Here is an 11,596-nt window from a genome sequence, read left to right as displayed (position 1 = left end):
TTTCCTTCATGAGTCATCCTCAGGGAGTCGAGTATATCTTTAGTTGTTTCCCTGTTGGTGATTTTTCCATACTCATTGTAGGATATGGCATTGAGAAGTATCGTTCTGGCTTTGTGATAATTCTTGAATCCGCGCTTCTGATCATCTGTCATTTTGCTTCTGGGAATAGCAACTCCAACATCTGTTGCACGAGGTGTGTATCTGACTGTGACAATGTCCCAGAGATCAGCGTCGTAGCCCAAAAAGAAACTTTCAATTCTATCTTTCCAGTAATCGAATTTATCTCCATCAAAGACTAGAGGCTTAGCGTTGTAACTATCTCTTTCATTGGTGTTGGCCATAGTTTTTCTCGTTCTGGATCTCTCTACACTGTTAAGTGTTTGATTAGAAAATCAATAACAGAGTCGAAGCTCTGATACCAACTGAAGGTGAGAAAAACAAGAAAGGGGGGTTCGAATTGTTTTAGAAAATAAAAGCTTTTTCAAAAATAAGAACACACAGAATTTTATACTGGTTCGCTTATAACACAAAGCTACTCCAGTCCACCCGGCCAAGGTGATTTCACCTTCAAAAAGGACTTAATCCACTAATCTTGAAAGATTAATACAACCAAACGTCTAAGAGAATGATCTCTTAGTCCTCTCAAGTATACAGACTACGCAGGATCACTTGAGGAACAAAAGCAATTTAGACAAAATAAAATTGTAATAGAAGGTGCTTCTAAGAGTAAGTAGATATTACAGCAGAATATTTAAGCAAGGAAATTTCACGTATGAGCAGCAGCTCGTGAAAAACTGAGAGAGAATGTAAAGAATTTTGTGTGTGTGCTTTGTTGTGTGTCTCTCACTGAAGTAGGATGTCCTTTATATAGTGGTGAGAGGACCGTTGGAGTGATGACAGAATATTGGCCTTTGATGAGCATTCAATGTCATTACTTTTGTGTTTCTCGCCATAACCAATTTGTCTCCCTGAATAATTTCTTTCTAAAAATACTTCCTTTCCATTTGAAGAGATTCTTTCTGTTACTCTTTTTGGATTTGTTGAATCTTCATCAGAGTCTTTGTTATCTCGGAGTCTTGTTTCAAAAGGAGAGTACGTTGAGGTTACATCAGAGCTTCTCAATGTACTGGTCTTTGATAACACGAAATTATATCACATTTTAAGACTTAATTCAATTAGATTATATTATCATTTACTTTAGTTTATCTCATTTTATCAGATATTATGCAGTATTTCCTTGCTATTTATGTCAGGTATCCATTTTGAAGCAAAAGTGAAAAAGGGAAGAAAAGGAGGTGTAGAAAGGAGTAAAAAGGAAACAAATATCAAAGACCAAGCCCAGCCCAAAGAAAGCGCACGTTGTGCCTGTGACGGGCGTCACAAGGGTTGTGACGAGCGTCACACTAAAAGCACCCCTGTGACGAGCGTCACACATGGTGTGACGAGCGTCACACCATTCCACTAGCTTTTTGGCGCAAGTCACGCCCTCAGAAGAATTGAAGAGACGTTGAGAGAGTTCGTGTCCTATGCCCACGCCGTGTATTTAGCCATGCTGAAGACTCGTGGGAAACAAAAAGCAGTTAGAAGCACTACTATAAATAGCTACATTAGAAACCTAAAAGGGTCCCGCTTCCTCTCCCCTCTTTTGCCGTCTACTCTGCCGTAGCTTTTCAAACCTCCTGTTTTAGCTTTTGCTTATTTTTCTTTTCCAGCATTGTTTATTTTATTTATTTCTTTTGCAAGCTTTACATTCTTTTTCCCTTGCAAATTTACCTTTCCCGTTTTAGCTTTTAGATATTTTTCGCATAATAGTTTCTACACCGGAAACTATTGTGCAACTTTATACCGGATTTAACCTTACGTTATATTCCAGTTTTATTTCCTTGATTTAATTTACTGTTTAATTGAAGAATCCAAGAACAAATCCTACCGGCTTGTGGTGGAGTGTTCAAGACTATTGTATTACGCATTCAGGTTCTTTAATCATTATTTAATATTTTGTTTTATTATTTATCTATATTATCTGCCTGGAATGAGTCTGTTTATGCATGATATAAATTCTTATTTATTTAGCATGTCTGGCTAATTTGCCTAGGTATCGGTATGTAAAGTAAGCAGAATAAGGGATCAAGACTGAGTCGGTCTATCTAAACTTAAAATCAAAATCAATCTTTTTACGGTCTCAACTTACAGGTTTAATAACAAGATTTTTTACAAAAGTAAAAGACATAAAGAAGTTAAAATCAATAGAGCGAGAGTTTGAGATTTTAACTGGACAGTGTAAGTTAGGCATTAATTCTAGATCAGGGCGAGAGCAAGTTTTAGAGTTAATTAAATTCTGACCTTTTCCAAAAAGTATTTTTAAAGATTGAATGTGAGGACGAGAGTTAAGCATTTGGATTTGATTATATAACCTAAGTCAACAGAGCGAGAGTTTGAGATAAGGGTGTTTAAAACGGTCAGTATTTTCTTAAAAGGAGTTTCTGCAACTTTATTGTTTTCAAAATATGGTTTTTGACTTAATTATAAGTGACAGCTACATTAATATAAAATCATGGTTTATTCAACAGAGCGAGAGTTTGAGATAAAACCTTTAACCAATAAAGTTAACCGAAACGATTCATTTTAAAACCAAGAAACCGACAAAGACTTGATTCCCTAGTTTTGACGAACTACATACCGATATCCGTTTCATTAATATTTAATCTAGATATTAGTTTAGCTCTTAGTTTTCCCCAAACAATCAAACATTTTCACCTTAGATTTACGTAGTAACCTTAGATAACGGTATATCGATTCATAAGTCCCTGTGGGATCGATATCTTTTAAAACTACGCGATAGAACTGTGCACTTGCAGTTTGTATCCCATTCTCGACTCACCCAGTCGAGCGATCAAGTTTTTGGCGCCGTTGCCGGGGACTTTTATTCAATCGATATCGTAACTCTTCCGTTACGCTGTAGAGACTAAGGTTTCTTTTTCTTCTATTTTCTTTCTTTCGTTGATTTGTATGCCACGCACTCGCTCACAAGGCGAACCGCTCTATTTACGAATCAACGATATCGAACTATATCTCCGAGTCTTACAACGAATTCGGGAATATCGTGCTGCGAACAATCTCCCTCCTGTAGACCTTCCTGATTTCAAAAGCATTTTTCCTTCGATACCCGAGATGGCAGAACCAGCTCGTGCTCTTAGAGATTACGCCGCTCCATCGCAAGATGAACCGCATTCAAGTATTGCTCCGCCCGCAATCGAAGCAAACAACTTTGAACTTAAACCTTCGCTGTTGCAGGCTGTGCAACAGAACCAATTCTCTGGAAATCTTACCGAAGATCCAAACCTTCATTTATCCGTATTTGTCCAATACGCTGATACTGTTAAAGCTAATGGTGTCACTTCAGAGGCAATTCGACTTCGTCTTTTTCCTTTCTCATTAAGAGATAGCGCTAGAAGATGGCTTCAATCACTTCCTTCCAACTTAGTCACCACATGGAACGAGTTGAAGAAAGTTTTTCTTGCCCGATATTTTCCGCCAAGCAAAACAGCTATGTTAAGAGCCCAGATAAACGGATTTAAACAGAAAGACAACGAGTCTCTTTTCGAAGCATGGGAAAGATACAAAGACATGATGAGACTTTGCCCACACCATGGTTTGGAAGACTGGTTAGTAATTCACACATTTTATAATGGTCTCTTATACAATACAAGGTTAACAATAGACGCCGCTGCAGGTGGTGCACTAATGAACAAACCCTATGCTGATGCTTACCAGCTTATCGAGAGCATGGCCCAAAACCACTATCAGTGGGGAACCGAACGAACAACGGTGGAAAAACCTCAACCGAAAACTGGCATGTACGAGATAAGTAACCTTGATCACGTCAATGCAAAAGTGGATGCTTTGGTCCAGAAAATTGAAAGTTTAAATGTATCACCTCCAGCCGCCGTGGTTGCTATAACTCAGAATTGCGAGGTCTGTGGAATCCAAGGCCACACTCCTGCGGAATGTCAACTCTTGACTGGAATCCAAGCAGAGCAAGTAAACTATGCTCAAGGAAGCCCCTATTCGAATACCTATAACCCAAATTGGAAGAACCATCCAAACTTTTCATATAAGAGTAATAATGCTTTATACGCACCTGGACAGTCTCCAAATCAAGCCCCATCTATACCTCCGGGATATCAGAAACAGAATCCTAACAATAATACCCCTAGAAAATCCAACTTGGAAATCATGATGGAAAACTTTATAGCTTCCCAACAACAAACCAATAAAGATTTCTTAAACCAGAACATACACACTGGCGAACAACTTAAACAACTAGCAAGCAAAGTAGATGCCTTGGCTACCCATAACAAAATGCTAGAAACACAAATATCTCAAGTAGCTCAACAACAAGCACCTACTGCTGCCCCAACTGGTACATTCCCTGGACAGCCCCAACCCAATCCGAGAAGCCAAGCTCATGCAATTATATTAAGAAGTGGAACGGAAGTGGAAGGACCGTCTGACCCAAGGATAGAAAACCAAGACCCTAAGAAATCTACTGAGGAAAGTGAACCTAAGGAAAAGGAAGAGAGTAATAAGGAAACCCTAGAAAAGAAGGAACCTTATGTACCTCCACCACCTTACAAACCACTTATACCTTACCCTCAAAGGCTTGTTAAAACCAAAGATGTAGGCCAATTTAGAAAATTTGTTGATCTCCTTAAGCAATTAAACGTTACAATTCCGTTTACCGAAGCTATTACGCAGATGCCCTCATATGCTAAATTCTTAAAAGAAATCCTTTCTAATAAGAGGAAACTTGAGGATAGCGAAACCGTTACACTCCCTGCCGAATGTAGCGCTATAATCCAAAACATGCCCCCTAAACTCAAGGATCCGGGTAGTTTCTCTATACCCTGTCACATAGGAAAATTTGTCATCGACAAAGCCTTATGCGATTTAGGAGCCGGAATTAGCGTTATGCCTTTATCCATATGTAAGAAACTGGAAATGGGAGAATTAAGACCGACCAAAATGTCTGTGCAATTAGCAGATCGTTCCATCAAATATCCTGTAGGAATCCTTGAAAACGTTCCCGTACGCATAGGTCAGTTTTACATTCCCACTGACTTCACAATTATGGACATTAGAGAAGATGATACTACACCTATTATACTAGGAAGACCATTCTTAGCAACTGCCGGTGCAATCATAGACGTAAAACGAGGACGACTCACCTTCGAAGTAGGTGAAGAGAAAATTGAATTCATTCTTTCCCAATTCTTGAAAGCACCTGCAATAGAAGATACATGTTACTTCATGGATATCATCGATGAATGCATAAAAGAAGCAAAGTCAGGAGAAGACAAATCATCAGACTATCTTTTAGAGGACAAATCTAACCAATGTTTAGCAATAACACCGGACCCTACGCAGTGTCTTAACAAACCAACCCCTGATTTGAAAACACTTCCCAAAAATCTGAGATATGAATTCCTAGACTTAGAACTTGAACGACCTGTGATAGTTAATGCCGATCTAGGAAGAATCGAAACAGAAAAACTCCTACATATCTTAAGAAAATACCCAACCGCACTAGGATACCACATAACCGATCTTAAAGGAATAAGCCCTTCTATTTGTATGCACCGCATCATGTTAGAAGAAGACTGTAAAACCTCTAGGGAACACCAGAGAAGACTAAATCCAATCCTAAGTGAGGTAGTAAAGAAAGAAATAACCAAGTTATTGGAAGCAGGTATTATATATCCTATATCTGATAGCAAATGGGTTAGTCCTGTACACGTTGTACCAAAGAAAGGAGGCATAACCGTTATTGAAAACGAAAAAGGAGAAACTATAACTAAACGAATCGAATCGGGATGGAGAATGTGCATTGATTATAGGAAACTAAACAAAACAACCCGAAAAGATCATTTCCCTTTACCATTCATTGACCAAATGTTAGAACGATTAGCTAAACATTCACATTTCTGTTATTTAGACGGTTATTCAGGCTTCTTTCAAATACCAATTCACCCTGATGACCAAGAAAAGACAACATTCACATGCCCTTTTGGTACCTTCGCTTATAGACGAATGCCGTTTGGTCTGTGTAATGCCCCTGCAACTTTTCAAAGATGCATGATGGCGATTTTCGCCGACTTTCTCGAAAACATCATGGAAGTATTTATGGATGACTTTTCTGTATACGGACAAAGTTTCGAAGAATGCCTTGAAAACCTGGAAAGAGTTCTTGAGCGATGTGTAAAAGTAAACTTAGTACTTAATTGGGAAAAGTGCCACTTTATGGTACAAGAAGGAATTGTTTTAGGACACATCATCTCGAACAGAGGAATTGAAGTAGACAAAGCCAAAATAGAGGTAATCGAAAATCTTCAACCCCCAAGAACCGTGAGAGAAGTACGAAGCTTTTTAGGACACGCCGGTTTTTACCGACGATTCATCAAAGACTTCTCTAAGATAACTAAACCCTTAACCGGACTGTTGATGAAAGATGCTGAATTCATATTCGACGATAACTGTTTAAAAGCATTTCAAACTCTTAAACAAGCATTGATCTCCGCACCCATTATGCAGACACCAGACTGGAATGAACCATTCGAAATAATGTGCGATGCCAGTGATTATGCTGTAGGTGCTGTTCTAGGACAAAGAAAGGATAAAAAGCTTCACGTTATATATTACGCTAGCAGAACCCTGGATGAAGCACAGATGAATTATGCCACAACCGAGAAAGAACTCCTAGCAGTGGTATTTGCGCTAGATAAATTTCGTTCTTACTTGGTAGGAGCCAAAATAATAGTTTACACCGATCACGCTGCTATCAGGTACCTTCTAACAAAAAAAGATGCTAAACCTAGACTCCTAAGATGGATCTTGTTACTACAAGAATTCGACTTAGAAATCAAGGACAAGAAAGGAACTGAAAACGTAGTAGCAGACCACCTCTCTAGACTTGAGAACCTTGAACCGGAAAGAACATCCATTAATGATGATTTCTCGTATGACAAACTCATAGCTACTTTGGAAGAGAACAACTCCGACATGCAAGTAGAAACCACCTTAGCTATATCTGTCACACCATGGTACGCTGATCTAGTCAATTATTTAGCTGCCGGAATAGTTCCACCTACTTTATCTTACCAGCAGAAGAAACGATTCTTCCACGACATAAAACATTATTACTGGGATGATCCCTTACTTTTCAAAAGAGGCCCCGATGGTATTTTCCGTCGATGTATACCCGAAGAAGAGGTAGAAAATATAATCCAACACTGTCACTCCGCTCCTTATGGTGGACACACAAGTACATCCAAGACCTGCTCTAAAATCCTACAAGCTGGCTTTTATTGGCCAACTATTTGGAAGGACGTGCATACGGCTATTAAGGAGTGTGACAGATGTCAACGCACGGGAAACATATCTAGACGTGACGAGATGCCACAAAAAGGTATTTTGGAAGTAGAGATTTTTGACGTGTGGGGGATAGACTTCATGGGACCTTTCCCATCCTCTTTCGGTAACAAATACATACTTGTGGCAGTTGACTACGTATCAAAGTGGATCGAAGCTATAGCTTCTCCAACAAATGACACCCGAGTAGTAACTAGACTCTTTAAAAATATAATATTTCTGAGATTTGGCATCCCAAGAATAGTAGTCAGTGATGGTGGATCGCACTTTATATCCAAGGTACTCGAAAAACTACTACTTAAATATGGAGTGAGACATAGGATAGCAACACCTTACCACCCTCAAACCAGTGGACAAGTGGAAGTGTCTAACAGAGAAATCAAGCAAATTCTAGAAAAAACGGTCACCACTTCAAGGAAAGATTGGTCATTGAAATTACCAGAAGCTTTGTGGGCATACCGAACTGCTTATAAAACCCCATAGGGACGACCCCATTTAAGCTCATTTATGGAAAATCCTGTCACCTCCCGGTAGAATTAGAACATAAAGCCTATTGGGCTATTAGAAATTTAAATTTGAATTATAAAGCCGCCGGTGAAAAGAGAATCCTTGACATAAACGAATTAGAGGAACTCAGAAGAGACGCCTATGAAAATGCCAAAATCTATAAAGAAAGAACAAAACAATGGCATGACAAGCGTATATCAAGGAAAATCTTCAAGCAAGGCGACGCAGTACTTTTATTTAACTCTAGACTAAAGTTATTCCCGGGAAAACTACGATCCAGATGGTCAGGACCTTTTCATATCACTAAAATCTTTCCCAGTGGAGCGGTAGAAATAAAAGGACAATCTACAGAACCGTTCACCGTAAACGGGCAACGTCTGAAACATTATCACTATGCAGAAACCAACGAGGATTCGCAAATTCTACACTTAGACGAAACGCCCCCAGGACCCATCAATTATATTTAACAGTTTCTTTGTCGAGCTTGCGACGTGTAAACAAAGCGCTTGGTGGGAGACAACCCACTAATTAGTTTGCTATTTTCTTATTCTATTATTATCATTTCACTATTTTCTTTCTTAATTATTCTTTTAATTTTTGTTTAGTATTCATTCTTTATTTATTCAAAAATATAAAAAAATATAATAATAATAATTTTTCTTTCTTTCGGCATTTGGCCAAATCCTGACTTAAACTCATGTCTTCTTTTTCTCTAGCTAGCACTAACCAGATGGGACATATTGATCGTATGGGTATCAAGTTCAGAGGAATGGCTCAGAAACAAAAGTTTGAAGAACTAGCCACTAGGGAGATGCTACCTAGTCTTTATGCTGATGATTGGGCGATGACTGCCCTTGGATTGAGACAGAGTGTCCTGTATCTGCTGAATCAGATAGGATGGGAGACATCCCCTATCCTAAGACATTTCACCACCTACCGGAGGCTCACACTAGAATTCCTTAGTTCATTAATCTATCTACCTAGCCGTGGAAAAGGAATTAGCAGAGGTTTTATTCAGTTCAGAATGTTCAACATGGAGTACCAATTTAATATTAGAGACTTTACCAACCTTTGGGTTTTCCTACCTCCCTTGATACATTCACTGTAAGCCAGGAAGAACTTTTTGAATATAGAGAGCTTGAACACTTTTGGGGTAAGCTGACTGGAAATGATGAGCCCGAAGAACATGAGTTTCTCTCTGGAAACATACATAACCCGACTTTTCGCTATTTCCATAAGATCCTGACCCACACTTTATTTGGGAAGAAGCCAAATAGTACTTCAGTTTCACGTGATGAACTCTTCATCATATTTTGTGCTTCCCAGAACCGTCCAGTAAACGGCGCTACTTTTATGTTAGCTAATTTGGACCACCTTATCCAGGATGAGCGAGCACCCATTAGAATAGGCGGTTTGATAACCATGATAGGTAATGCTATTGGATTGCGTCAGCCTATGCTTGACCTGAACCCTTTTTGTGGCATTACTACTATGAGTATACCCTTCCTCTTCAACACTATGTTCATAGCGAACTTAGGGTCTGATGAGTTTGAGCTTATGATTGATAACCAGGTTCTTTGCTTATTCACCATGCCCGATCCTAGGACTAGCGTTCATAACAGCAGTAACTGGCTTTACAACCTGAACGAAACCCCTACTCCTGCTAGATCCACTGAATCCATCCAGGACTATGAGATTTGTGATGACTATGAGCACTATGTTGACCATATCTCTCATGCTGAATCTGACCCTCAGACACCTTCCGGCTACTACGATATTGATCCTCCTCCTCAGCCTGTCCTGACCGAAGAATCAGCCATGCCTGATCTCCGACATCATATGCCAGGAACAGATATTAAAACCGTCATTGAAGCCTTGATGTCAGAGCATCACGCCCTCAGGGAAGATTTCCACAACTTGAGGCATGAAGTCCTAGAATACATGAGCAGCACGGCAAGTCAGTTACGTATGTTGCGGCATCGTGTTAACTCTTTTGCTCCTCCGGCCAGAGATCCGAAGATAGATGGAATTTAGTTATTTCTTTCTAAGTTATTTAGTTTTAGGCTAGATTTTTCATTAATGTTATTTGAATTCATGTTCGCATTTATTTTCCTTTCATTTCATTGTTTTCCCTTCCTGTATTACATTATGTTAATTTTATTAAAGCTTTTATTTAATTTATGCAATGGCTATGTTCTCTACTATTCTACTGTTACTCAGAATGAATTATTATTATGTGAAATAGAATAGCATGCAACACAAATTAATTAGCTAAATTAAATAGAACAATCTAAAAACCAAATAAAACAAAATAATCAAAATAAATTCATCTCCAGATTAATTATGTGAAGCGCTGCTGAATGCCCTGCCAAAAAGAACTGTGTGACGAGCGTCACACACTCCATGACGAACGGCACGCATAACTCCTGTTACGAACGTCACACCCTTGTGACGAGCGTAACGCCCCTCAGACATGTGAACGTTAGGGAGCCGTTGGAGACGAACGTTACACCCCTTACCTTTTTACATTCCCCATTCACTTTTCATTTAACCACACTTAATTACTCTTCAACCACTTTTTCTTTCTATCTTCCAATCCTTCTCCTATAAATACCTACCAAAACCTCCTTCATTCACCACAAACAATTCTCTCATATCAAATATACAATTCTTTTCCACTCCAAATCACTCCTTCAAAATTCATCACAATGGCGGGAAATCAAAATTTCGGAAATATCATCTTCCGATCCGGAGATGACAACTATCAGCAAGAGCAATTCGAGCGCTTCCAGCAGCGAGGCGTCGTTTCCACCAGGTACCCCGATTTACCTTGCTTGCAACAATTAGGCTTACTCCAAGGTATCGAATGGATGCTCCGTCAAGCCAACTTAACCTTCCTTTGCACTCATAACCAACCCACCTACCCATCCCTAACCTTAGAATTCTTAAGTTCATATGACTACACCACTCCCGCCGGTGAAGACGAATTTCTAACCGGTACGGCAACCTTCCGTATGTTGAACACCGAGTACTCCTTAACCCAACGCCAATTGAGTACCATGCTACATTTTCCCACAGAAGGTCTGCTTCATGCCAGAATCCCTCCAACCTCAAACTGGAACACAGTTGGCGTTTTTGGCCTTTTTAAGAAAATTTCCAGTATCGAGACCTACAACTGGGAAGAACTCCTTCTCTCCCATATACATAACCCCACCATCCGTTATTTTCTCCGTATCCTGCAAAACACACTTTTTGGAAGACCAAACAACAGTAAGGTCAACTCAAAGGAGTTATTTTTCCTCCAGTGCGTTTTCGAACCGGATACTCAGGTAAACGCCGCCTCTTTTCTCTTTCATCATATCCGCACCTTATGTGCTAGAGGCCGGCAACCCTTTATAATTGGTGGATTAATAACATCCATAGCACTTGACCTGAACCTAGGGGATAAACTCCAAACTCTAGAATCCCTACCTCCCCTGTCTATGGATATCAGCTATTGCCGCTCCAGCCGCCTGATTAAAAACAGAGTAGGCGGAGGATATTATCTTATGGTGAACAACCAGGCAGTCCCAAGCGTTGTTCTACCAAATACTGGCCTCACTGATGTCACAAACCCCGACCGCCACCTCTATGATCTAAACGCTCCTGAAACCACCGAGCC

General features: G+C 39.6%; 1 pseudogene; it reads right to left on the bottom strand.

Moving 5' to 3' along the window:
• Window positions 1-3,556: 3,556 nt before the first annotated feature.
• Window positions 3,557-3,656, bottom strand: LOC127077253 (uncharacterized; annotated as a pseudogene).
• Window positions 3,657-11,596: the final 7,940 nt, after the last annotated feature.

The sequence above is a fragment of the Lathyrus oleraceus genome, chromosome 4, assembly GCF_024323335.1.
Source record: "Lathyrus oleraceus cultivar Zhongwan6 chromosome 4, CAAS_Psat_ZW6_1.0, whole genome shotgun sequence".
NCBI classification, from domain to species: domain Eukaryota; kingdom Viridiplantae; phylum Streptophyta; class Magnoliopsida; order Fabales; family Fabaceae; genus Lathyrus; species Lathyrus oleraceus.
The sequence above is the reverse complement of the archived record's forward strand: the minus strand, read 5'-3'. Positions and strand labels throughout refer to the sequence as shown.